Source organism: Lepisosteus platostomus, chromosome 13, assembly GCF_059453375.1.
Source record: "Lepisosteus platostomus isolate fLepPlt1 chromosome 13, fLepPlt1.hap1, whole genome shotgun sequence".
NCBI lineage: Eukaryota > Metazoa > Chordata > Actinopteri > Semionotiformes > Lepisosteidae > Lepisosteus > Lepisosteus platostomus.
The window spans coordinates 30,415,338-30,428,803 of NC_142623.1; positions in this window are offsets into that span (position 1 = coordinate 30,415,338).

The following is a 13,466-nucleotide window of genomic DNA, read 5'->3' on the forward strand; positions in this document are numbered from 1 at the left end:
ATGCCTTTTGAATGGTCCTGTATGCCTATATACAGTGCAGTGCCCCAAAAGGGAATGTTGTCTAATTTGCCATCCAAGCAAAAGTTGGAAAGAAACTGATTAATTTTTTCAAACTCTTGCAATTGGCATTGTATGCACTGGGATATTAACACATAAGGCCAAAATGTATTAGGTGTTTCTGACTCTAACGCCCGTTAAGCCTGAACCCATACTCATTCAGGACACAATATCCAATAACAGAACATTGGTCAAAAATTAACTTTACCATTCTTGATATATTTTCTTTCTTTTGGCGAGGTTGCTTAGTCTTTTCAGACTAATATTTTGATTCAATGAAGTAAATTTACCAATCATATGAATGGGAGTTTGTGGAAACTCGTAGAAGAAGGTCTAAACCCTAACCCTTACCTAAGGCAAACCCTTAGCTAGGGTTAGCGTTAGGATTCCCACAAAACGTAGACAATTTTTGATGGCATGGCTGTGTTTTAGGACAGAAATGATAGTTAGGAAAATAGTTATTTCATTGTTTTCTAAACATTTTTTTCCTGACATACAATATATGCCTATATACAGTGCAGTGCCCCAAAAGGGAATGTTATCTTCAAGCAAAACTTGGAAAGAAACTGATTAATTTTTTCAAACTCTTGCAATTGGTATTCTATGCACTGACATATTAACACATAAGGCCAAAATGTATTAGGTGTTTCTGACTCTAACGCCATGTAAGCCTGAACCCATAGTCATTCAGGACTCCATTTAACACACAATATCCAATAACAGAACATTGGTCAAAACTTAATGTAACCATTTTTGATATATTCTCTTTGTTGTGGTGTTGTCCTCTCTAGAGGAAAGTTTGAATCATGACATTGTGAAAGCAGCTATCTTACAGGCTTACGAACTGGTTCCTGAAGCTTATAGGCAATGATTCAGAAATCATAAAAGTGTCAGGCCAAACTTCTATTGAATTCACTAGAGAGAAGGGCATTCTCTTTGACAAGTGGTGTGTAACGAGTAAAGTGAGCGACTTTAACTCATTGCGTGAGTTAATTCTGTTAGAATAATTTAAGAACTGTTTGCCTGAACGCATTTTTGTCTATTTAAATAAACAGAAAGTGAATTCTTTGCCACAGGCAGCAGTGCTCGCAGACGAATTTGTGCTTACTCATAAAAAAAATACATTGGTACGCTCAGATAAGAGTTCGCTTACATTAAATACACAACCTCGGTCTACCCCAGTACAAACTGGTACCCCACATCCTAAAGAGAATCGTGAATGTTTTTATTGTCATGAAAGAGGTCATGTAATTGTTGATTGTGTGGCACTAAAATGCAAGAAACAGCAAAGCAAACTAAGAGTGTAGGATTATTTCCTGTACTGCCGTTCCTTTGAGTAATGAAACTTACATTTCTGATCCTAGTTATGAACCTTTCATCTGGAATGGGTTGGTTTCATTAACTTAAGATCCAAAGAATCAGAGAGAAATTCAGATATTGAGGGATACTGGGGCAACCCATTTGTTCATTGTTGCAGATACCCTGTCTTTTTCAGAAGAAACCTCTTGTAAATCTAGTAGTTTAGTTCAAGGAATTGAGATGGAAACTGTAAAGGTACCCTTACATCTAATATATTTGGAGTGTGACTTAATTAAGGGGTGTGTTACAGTTGGGGTACGCCCCTCATTAACTGTTAAAGGTGTAAGTTTCATCCTAGGGAATGATTTGGCTGGAGGTAAAGTAACGCCAGTGGTAGAGGTATTGGATCAGCCAAATATGAATGCTCACATTGAGCTAGCAAAACCTTTTCCTGATGCGTTCCCTGCATGTGTCGTCACGCGTGCACAGAGACATAAACCGGGTTACATAGTGGATTTGCTTGAATCATTTCTTGTGAAAGAAATTGCAGATGGTACTTCATCATCAGATTCTTCCACTTTTCCCCCTCCTGAGAAACAGCCTTCGATAAGTGTTAGAGCCTGGGTTGAGTGCTAAGAATACTGACATTAAATGGAACATCGCTTGTGAACAACTTATTGCTGCTCAGCAAGCGGGCCCCTTTCTCTCTGGGCGGGTTGTGTCGCTCGTGTGTTTTGTTTTCTTTGTCTTTTGTATGGGTGGAGGTGTTACAGTACGTCCCCGTACATGTCCGTATGTTTTTTTTTCCACTTCCTGTATTCAGGCACCCCCCCTCCCATTGGTCCATCATTATACCATTGCTGCAGTTGTGACGTCATTATCAACTCTACTCCCGGCCAATCAGAACCCAAGATCTACAGTTTAAATACCTGAAGAAGTTTCAACTCCATTAGCTCCGGCTCAACTTAAAATGCTCTTTGCTCGACCTTTTGCTTGTTTTGCTAGCTTCGGCTTTGTTTTTGCTTATTTAGTTTTTGTTTGTTGTTTGTGCTTGTATTACCTTGCTCGTTACTCCTTATTTGTTCTCATTATACCCTGTTCCTGGCTTGTGTATTGTGTATTCAGGTATTACCTGTTTACCACCATTGTGCAATTTGCTGACTCATGTTTGTGTTTAACTGTGAACTTGTTGTACACTTGGGGAAAAAGGTAATAGGTAAGATTGTTGGATATATATTTCACTCATGGGGTTGTTTTCTGTCTAGACACACTAGGTTAGGGGCGTGTGCTACTCGTGTAGTTTGGTTCTGGTTACTTCAGTGTAGGGAAGTTAGGGCGCATGAAGACACCGAAGACTTTTTGATTTTTTGTTTGCTTGAGTTAGTTAGGTTAGACCTCACTGTATTAGCTAGACCCGTTTGGTTTTGTTATTTTCTTTCCTTTGGCACCGCTCAAGTTCCTTTTCCCTGTGTGTTATTGTGTCCTGTATACGTACCAGTCACTTATTCACTTTTTTAAAATAAATCACTTTTGCACCAAACCTTTGTTGACACGCTTCCGAAATCCCTCACCAGATACCCAACTGCATCCAAACCCATCCTAAATGTTACACCCTTTACCCCTAGACACCTGGGGTCGTAACATTTGATGAGGTTGCTTAGTCTTTTCAGACTAATTGTTTTATTCAGTGAAGTAAATTTACCAATCATATGAATGGAAGATTGTGGAAACCCATAGAAGAAGGTCTTAACCGTAACCCTTACCTAAGGCAAACCCTTAGCTAGGGTAAGGGTTAGGATTCCCACAAAACATAGACACTTTTTGATGGCATGGCTGTGTTTTAGGACTGAAATTATATTTAGGAAAACAGTTATTTCAGTATTTACTTACTTACAGTATATGCTGTTGTAACAAACAAATAAGTTCTGGACCCTGAGATGAAGCTGAACAAGTGAGTTTAATTGTATGCAAGGAGCAATACAATCGGAATTGTTCAAAGATTATAGGTGCAGAGCTCCAGTTTATATAACAAACTTCAGCCGTTTCTGACGCAAATTGCTACTATGGAAATGGGTGGAGACCACCTGTGTTCGGACATTCTCAAGGCCCTGAATACTTTGCTGTGTCCAACAAAAAGAGACACGATCCGGGTGTGTATGAAGCAGGCATTTCCTTTATTATGTATGCATACGGGAGCCAAAGCCGATGAAACACTGACTCAACTTGTCAGACACAAATTGATACAAAAGGACGCTTTTTATACAAAATCACAAACAGAAAACCCACCCAGAACCGTTTCAGTACAATTCCATGCCATGCAGTATATGGTGTAAAGCTAAGGCTGCTAGCCTTCGTACGTGATAAACTGCAACAATTGTAAGAACATTCTTGGGTTCCTTTAATCATTATTTAAGCAGACATTACGTACTTCTAGATTTTGTTAATAATTGCTTAAGCAGATATCAGGCACTCTCAGTTCTGGTCAGGCTGCAAGAGGCTGGCTCTGCCCTCATGTTTCAGGTGTTGCAACTTAAGTTGCAGTTAGTAATTTTCAATTATTCTAGCAGGATAGTTAGTAAATGATCTTAGTAAATGATTTATACAGTAAAAGCAAACTAGTGTAATAAGGGAAATAAATGTTTGATCCCTCAACTTTGAACGGCTGGTCTCATCTTCCCTTAAGGGAGTCTCTAGCTGCACTTGGAATCTCTAATCAGTTAACTCCCATCCCTGCTGTAGCTCAAAAGCATTGAAGCATGGAATATTTTGTACCGAAAGAATTCTTTGTGCAGAAAGAAGTTAGTTAACCCTCTTTTCACATTTCATATCTTTCTTCATTCCCCCCTTAGAAAATATGACATACTTTCAGTACTGCCTGTTTTCTACACAAGCAATATGAGAGCTCTTAGGAGTACAAGCATGCATTACCATGACTTTGTGAGTTACACGATTACAGCAAAATGTGATTAAAGTCTTAGCGCAAGTGGCTATTACACATATAAGCAATATTAACCCTACAAATAGCTACTGTAACAAAGTTCTGCCCCAGGACCCAAACACAGACCTCAGCCATGTGGAGATACCCCAATCATCAGGATCTCGGTATAGCAACACAGACCCAACATGAACTGTTTATTATTATTATTCTTATTTGTGACTGATAGATATAACAACACCAAGAATGTATAGATACCATTTTCCTCAATATCAGAGTGATGATCCTCAGGCCTAACAGGCACACTGTTGGCCCCCCTAAGGAAGCCCACCAGACATAGCAGACATAGAAAGAATAGCAACAGCATTATTTCTGTTCACTCTGTGGTGTAGTGGCTCAGCAACAATGCGATGCGTATATCCAGCAATCTCGCCCTGTCACTCAGATGGCAGAGTATGTGGTCAGTAGCACTTGGTATGGTCCCTCCCATCGGGGTTGCAATGTCTGGGGGGGTATCTTTTCACCCACACCCACTTGCCAGCTATCAGATCCTGTTCTCCTTCTACTGGAGGTCCCCAAGTGTCCAGCACCTGCTCACGAGCCCCTTGCACCACTTCAGTTAGCAATCTACAATATTGCAATAGAAAATCAGTTGGTAAACTCAACAATCTGTTAGCCAAATTTGGCCCTCCAAGGAGTTTCATTGGTTGGCCAGTGATGATCTCAAATGGGCCCAGTCCCACAGTTCTGTTTGATCCAGCCCGCAGGCTACACAGGGCTGCAGGTAGAGCATCTGCCCACGGTGTTCCTTCAGTCTGATATTTCATCAGTCGGCCTTTCAGAATTATTTTCATTCATTACACCATCCCTGCAGACTGAGGGTGATGGGGGCAATGTAAATCCCACCTCACTCCCAGTGAGGCGATTACTGCCTGACACACCTCTCTAGTGAAATGGTTCTCTTGAGCAGAATTCAAGCGGCAGGGCAGTCCCCAGCAAGGGTTTATTTCCGTCATCAAGTGTTTGGCAGTCACAGAGGCAGTGGCCTCAACCCATCGAGAAAACATATCCACCATCATTAAGAGTCCAGTTTTCCCTTTACATATCGGCAAGCTACAAAAGTCAATTTCCCAGTGCATGAAAGGTCCATCAGGGGCAGGCTTTTTGAACTGTAGCACCCGCACCTGAGCTGTAGTTGAGTTGTTTTGACAAGCATCACATCGAGATACCACATCAGCTAGTGCTGCAAACCTGGTCCCCACCCAGTTTTGGGAAAACCAGAGCACCATTTGACTCACACCCGGGTGTCCAACGGAATGCATTTGTCGGGTAACAAAGGGCATTAAGCTGTGAGGGCAGGCAGGCATCCGGTCTGCTGGCAGCACCAAACCCCATCATCATGCAGCCCCACATTCTTTTCTAATCACGTGTATTGTTCTGTTGTGGAGGCCTCATCCACCAACAGTGGACTCAGAGGGGTCTCAGACTCCTGCTCCCCCAGGGCCGTTCACCTGGGGGCCGCATTTGCTGGGTTATTCCCTCGAGTTACTGGACACATTTCTTTATTGTGTCCTTTGCACTTTACCACAGCTACTTCAGTCGGCAGCTGCAAAGCTTCTAACAGTTCAGAGACTAATCCAGCATTCTTAACTGGAGTCCCTGCTGCAGTGAAGAAATCCCTATTCCTCCACAGCCATCCAAAATCATGGCATACATTAAATACATATCCAGAATTTGTATAAATTGTTCGTTTTTCCTTTAGCATATTTACAAGCTTCAGTCGGTGCTCTCAACTCGGCTTGCTGCGCTGAGGTAGTGGGGGGCCTTTTTTCCGGTCGTTAGCACATCAAATTCTGTTGCAACAGCCCAGCCTGCTCTCCGCTCTCCCTCATGCACCCGAGAAGACCCATCGGTAAAGAGTATTAAATCTTCATTAATCTTATGATTCTTATGATTAAATCTTCAAGCTCATTTTTCTCACTTACATACAAAAAGAATGGTTGATCTATCTGAGGCAACCCCAATCCCAGCAAATTGTTACCAGGGAAATGGGGGGAGACCACCTGTGTTCGGAACACTTTGAATGGCTGGTCTCATCTTCCCATAGTTAGGGAGTCTCTAGCTCGTACAAAACGTCGACACTTTTTGTTGGTATGGCTGTGTTTTAGGACAGAAATTATATTTAGGAAAACAGTTATTTCAATGATTTCTAAACATTTTTTGTCTGATATCTATGCCTATATACTGTACTGGGCATTTCCCCAAAAGGGAATGTAGTCTAAATTGCCTTACAAGCAAAAGTTAGAAAGAAACTGATTCATCTTTTTTTTTAACTCTGCAATAGACATTTTATGCACAGGTATATGAACATATAAGGCCAAAATTGATTAGGTGTTTCTGACCCTTGCATCATCTAGGCCTGAACCCATACTCATTCAGGACTCCATTCAACACACAATTTCCAGTAATAGAATACTTATCATAAATTAATTTTACCACTCTTGACACTGTAGGTGAGTATGAGGATTTTGAAGTTGACACAAAACCTGTTAGGAAGCCAGTGCAAAAACTCAAGGGGAGGAGAAATGTGATCGCTTACAAGTGACTTGGTCAGGATTCTGAGCACCAAATTCAGGACATACTGAAGTTTGTTCAGTGTGGATTTACACACTTCAGCAAGTAAGGCATTACAGTTATCTGTTCTGGAAAAGACAAGTGTGTTGACCAGCTGACAACATAGGATGAAGTCTGACTTTATTTTTGAGAAGGAAGACTACAATATTTTGCACCTGTCGGTCAAACATCTAGCCAGGATCAAATATTTGCTTGCTTGTGCACATTGTGTCTAAGAATGAACAATCTGAGTGTTATTTTCAAGGTTGTTCTATGCCTCCCACAAATAATAACGACCTTCATAAAATCTGAGAGTGATGAGCACAGGCTTCTGGATTGATTTCTGGATTTCATGTGAGCATGAGGGTGTTCGATGGCTTTATTTTGTGTGGACAGAACGCCGCTTGAAGTGAGTTTGTGAGCAATTAGCTTTTGACAGGCTACTCCATTTATCTCAGCAACACAACACACAGTGCTCTTATCTGGGAATGACAAGGCATCACTCCATTCTTTTAGATTTGACTCCTGACAGTTTAATTCATTATTGTCAATGTGTGTGCAGACTGTCAGGGATGCGATCAGCATTTCTGAAGAGGACAGAATGGAAAAGCTATCACTTTTGATTGCTCGTGGACAGATGGAGTAAGCCAGTCAAGACAGAGAGCTTTGACAGTATCTGGGCTGCATACAGAACACGTTCTGCTGTACTGTTTGTGAATCAAAGCTTCTGCTTATAAGCCTTGGAATAACCGACCGTGGATTTCTAACAAGTGCATTGAAAAAAGTAATTTCATGTCCTGACTGTGAGATATTCTTGAAAGAATGAGTCACACAACTGCTGTTCCCATAAAAGCTGCCATTTCACTTTTCCATCTGTCTTTTCAGCTAAGAATAATGTGATAAAACATTATGACTCAGTTTTCGGTTGACATTAAGGCTGTGTGCTGAAACAGGATAGCTGAGAGAGCATTAGACTAAAGTTATAAAGGTCCCTGGTTCAATCCTTTGAATCCAGGGTTCCAGCTTTGAATTTGTGACTAGAAAGGTTATTCCTTCCTAGCTTTTTTCCTGGCAGATCTCAGAAGCTAAACAAGGCTGCGTGTGGTTGGAACTGATATGGGAGACCAAGGAAAACCAGGCTGCTACTGCAAATGATGGTGGTGACCCGTAGGTGGTGCTCTTCCCTCTGGACCAAGCCAATGCCCCAGTATGTTGGTCAGCGACACTGTGTTGCAGGAAGTGCTGACCTATGCTAAACCAAGATCGTGATGACTTGGTCAGAAGACTAGGGGTTTTAGCCCTGCTGTACTCACATGTACACTCTCTCTGCCCTAATCTTCCATCTTCATTCAAAATCAAATTTCTCACTCCCCCTGATCTGCTTGTCCATTTTCTCCATTTTGTTTCTATTTGGTTTTGAATTACACTCGTACATTTAAACCGTAAAAATATTTCCTATTTGAAATAGAGAGATACATTTATTTTTAATTTACATTGGTTTCATATTGAAACAACTCCTTCATTTTTAGTTTTTTATAATCCAATGCTATGAGTTGTTTTAAGGATTGCTGCTTGTGATGTGTAAACAGCACATGGTGTACCTCATTTGAAAAGACAATTTAATCAACTTCATATATGTAAATGTTTTTTTTTCCAAGAAAAAAAGTATTCATTATTACTACGAACAATGGTGGAAGCCAAAAAGAAAAATGCCTGTAAGGTGTTTAAAACTTCTGTAACAAAGAATATGTTCTCTTGATCTGAAGGAGAGGATCAGAAGCATTAGAACAATGGGCGTGAATCAGTCTAGCAAATCTCCGGTCAGTGATGATACGGAAGAGGGTACTTTGCATGTTTTTATGCCAACCCTTAAGATTATGAATTATATAACTGATTCACACTTAAATTGTAGGCAAGAGTGAGGCTGTATCGAGATTTATTTTAGTCGGTGTCAATGACAAATAGGTTCTTACCTGCAAAATTGTTTTTGATTTTTTGAGAAGAAGGGCTTTTGAAATGAGTGTTTCCTTTTTTTCAGGTTAGCCAGATATTAATAGTACAGATTGCAGACTTTACTGCAATCTGCAGTACTGCAAGACTGGAGAGGCCACACACTCTGTTCATGACCGATATAGGACTAAGAATTTGGGAAATCAATATGGTTTTAGGGTGGCACAGTGGCTAGCAGTGCTACCTCCCAGCGCTGGGTCCCTGGGTTAAATTCCTGGGGTGGAATTTGTATAGAGTTTGTATGTTTTCCCCATGTTTGCATGGATTTCCTCTGGGTGCTCTGGTTTCTTCCCTCAGTCCACACACACATAGTGGTAGGATAATTGGCTTCTGGGGAAACTGGCTCTGCTGAGTGCGTGCTGAGTGTCTGCCCTGTGGTGGACTGGTGTTCCATCTAGGGTGTATCCTGTCCGGGGTCCACTGTTTGCTGGGATAGGGTCTGGCTCGCCCACAACCCTGAACTGGATAAAGCCATTAGGAAATGGATGGTACTGTTCAGGAAGGCATGGGGGGAGGGGGGCATTTCTTTGAGGAAATAAAGGCACTGCCTTATCTTGTGGCAGGATCACGGCTTCTACATCTTCAGCAGTTCCACCAGGAAGGTCTATAAATAGGTCCATCCAGAGCAGATGGGAAGCATCGGGAGTCTTGACAAGGTGTCCTATACATAGCTGCTAGTATGCTAACAAAACGTGGAGCTCTGAAGTAAGATATTATAGTAATATGCTCCTCTCCCACAAATAACTCCTCCTGTGCCCTTTCCCATCTGGCTTCCTCTTTCCTATTATAATTTCCCCCAATGTTATGAGAGACCACTGCTGCCTGGGATTTCTATAAGATCAGTACTCTCTCTCTCTCTCTCTCTCTCTCTCTCTCTCTCTCTCTCTCTCTCTCTCTCCTATCCCCCTGGCTTCTCAAAAACCTTGACTAGGATGTACTGCTGTAATTATTAGGGCAATAAACCTTTCTCCTGGGTAAGGACAACACCCTCGATGCCTTACTCCAACTGCATACCTCAAAAATGCTGATCATCATGACAGCAACCATTCACAATCTGCTATTTTACTGATTTTTTCTGACCTCTGACCTTCACAGAGCTGACTTGTCACTAAAAAAAGGGAGGACTCAGATTCCCATGCCGAATATGGGATGACGCAAAAACTTTTGCCTAAAGCCACAAGGGGGAGCTAAGCCTACAGACTGCTCTATACATAAACAGTCATGATGATGTCAGCAAATTTGGGGGAAAGATGATTAAACATTTCCTTCCCTTCTCTTTCAAACATGAAGCAGCATCTAATTTTTCCTTGTCCTGTTAACTGGAATTAAAACACCTAAATTACCTTCTCAAGACAAAATGATCAAGCAAGATTTAACCTGTTATTAACAACAAAGGCGGGCTGTGCCACCTATTGATCAAATAACACATTTCAAAAAGGAATTCTGAATTCCTTCACTGTTTTCTGGCAGCAGGAGATTCAGAACAGGGTTTACTGACTGTGTTCCAACTTCTAAAAAATAATGTTCTGTTTGCTTTTATCTGTATTCTACTCCAGCAATCAGAAAAGCATTTCTCTCCCTCTATCTCTCCATCTTTATTTCTCCCCCTCTCACTCCTGCTCCCAGAGGCCTACACATTCTGTCAGACTCGATTTGCTCAGCAGAATCTTTGTTTTCCTTGACAGAGAAAGGAAGATGATGTCATGTTTTCATCTCTGCCCTATGGAGGCTATTATTCCATGTTAATTTCCTGCCTGTGGAGGAACAGACAGGCCACTCTCAGTTCTGCCACTTGCAATAGTAAGTTGCAGAGAAAGAGTCATATTAAAAGAGGGACACAGAAGGGTTTGGAATCCGTACTGAAGATCTCAAGATGAGAACAGGCAAAGAAGTCAGGAGTTATGCCCAGAAAATGAAAGAAATTCAGCACTGGCTTAGGTTCATCGTGAGGCTCAGATAAATTCTTTTGATTGCACCTTTATTATTGTTGTTTAATTTTTTCATGCATCCACCCACTTTCTAAGCGTTTTATCCAGTAAAGGGCCACAGGGTGCTGGAGCCTAACCCGCCAAACAAAGGCACGCGCCAGGCACATCTTCAATGCGATACCAGTCCACCGCATGGCACACACACAGACACAGACTTGCACACTCTCACACCAGGGCCAATTTTCCCAGAACCCACTTAAACTACCAGTATGCCTTTGGTCTGTGGGTGCAAAACAGAGCAACTGGATGAAACTCACAAGAAAATAGTGAGAACATACAAACTCCACATAGACAGCACCCCAGGTATGGAACTGAACCCAGAGCTTGCCACTGTGCCACCCCATTTATTTATTTTTTACTGGACAATTACTTAAAATACTTAAAAAACTGGAGAATTGTTTATTACCAGCAGGAATTGATGTAATTTCTGCAAACAAACAGGGCACCTAATTCAGTGGTGGCCAGTGCAGAAAACAGGAAGCACTTTGATCTACTCTGAAGGACCTCAGAGTGCTACACAATCCACCAGGAACAGGCCTCAACTGTACTCAGGACACAATGGAATTATCTGGTTAGCACCTTGTACCCCTCAATTGATGATTTTTTTTAAACTATCATGGTTATATATTAGAAAGTATTAACTATACAAAACTAGTATTGAAACCAATAGTATTTGTTGCATTCTTATTGCCTGTCTGCACATCCAGGATGTACTATATCTTTTCTATAAATTGTATTAAACTACAGCTTAGTGTACACGGATTAAGGTAGAGAAGTTAAGATGACTCCATGTTTCCTATTTGCTTATTAGTTTCCAATCCAGTTGCATATATAACTTGGATTCCTACAGTTCTTAGGTTGAAAAATTAACCTTTTTGGACAGACGTGAAACAAAGCTTACTGAACTCCAAATAAATGTTTTAGACCAAGCGCCGAGAAATTGTCTGAAATAAAAAAAACACACATCATCCCTTTTATTTCCAAACCCTTCATTGACACAGAGCCCTGCGTCTTCCCTGACTCCCCACCCCCACTACAGCAAGCAAAAAGGCTTTGCCCTTCAGGTCTGTAACCCACAAGCTCGCTCCCTTGTTTTAGGCATGGAGAGCTTTGCCATCAGGCTGACTGTGCTGAAACTGTGCATGTTCTCACCTGGCACTGCAGTAAGGGAAAAAACGACTCTCCCTTTTGAAAACCTGTACCACAAAATTGACAAACCTCCATGAAGGCCTTCATGTAAATCAGAGCAAAATGTACAGCCTAAAAATAAAATGTTTTCACAGCCTCTGAACCTCTGTCCCTTATATGAGTTATTAGATGTATAACGCATAGTGCTGTTTGCTTTTATGTGGGATTTTGCTCAAATGTAACCCAAGATCCACCAGTGGTATGTGATGACATACTACCCACCACTCCTATGCTAATGTAGAGTTTAAGCTTTAGTATTGTATCTACTTAGTCTTCCAGATGCCAGTGTCCACAATTAAAATGCATGGCAATAATTAAAGCCAGCAGCCATATCACCCTGCAACTCACAACTGGTAACCCACTGAAGCTAAGCAGGTGTGAGCCTGGTCAGTACCTGGATTGGAGACCTCCTGGGAAAAACTAAGGTTGCTGCTGGAAGTGGTGTTGGTGGGGCCAGCAGGGGGCACTCACCCTGCAGTCTATGTGGGTCCTAATGCCCCAGTATGAGGCCCGGCGTCCTGGCCAAAATTTCCCTTATCAATCATGGCCTCCTAATAATCCCCGTCTATGAATTGGCTTCATTACTCTGCTCTCCTCCCCGATAATAGCTGATGTGTGGTGAGCGTTCTGGCACACTATGGCTGCCGTCGCATCATCCAGGTGAATGCTGCACATTGGTGGTGGTTGAAGGGAGTCCCCATTACCTGTAAAGCACTTTGAGTGAAGTGTCCATTATAATTATTATTATTAAACCAACTCTCTGAATGAGAAGTATTCAAGAGGTCAGGTAAAATAAACCTTGTGCAGTTCTAGGTTTCTAACACACAGCCATTAATAATAGAAACACTAGGTGGAGGCATTGAGCTGAAGATGATTAGGCTTTGAAAAATGGGAGTGCAATGTCCTGCTGCAGATATCTTTGTCATTTCAATGTCAACACTGACATTCCATCCCTCCATGCAAGCAGAAGACCAAAGCATCACTGTCAACCAGGCAGGTCTTCAACTGCACTTTAAGAAACAATAAACATATGAAACAATAAACATGTATTCATTTCAAAATACGTTATGTTGCATTTTCACCTTTTCTTATAATTGACTTTTTTTCACTACTGAGCATTCTTTTTAAATCATTTTTCTTCTTTTTAAAACCAAATTGCTTTCTAGATGCCAGATATGTTTTGTAAGGATTACAGTTTTAGGTTTTCGAAATAAATGTTTTGCACATTTATTCCACAGTGTATTGTTAAGTTGCTTTATAATCGTATGCCTGTATGAAGACGGCAAAAATAGAACTCCGTTAAACTCTAAAAATACACATGACCTGATTTAAGTGTGAACGTCACGGATGTTTATAAATTAATACTGAGATTTGAC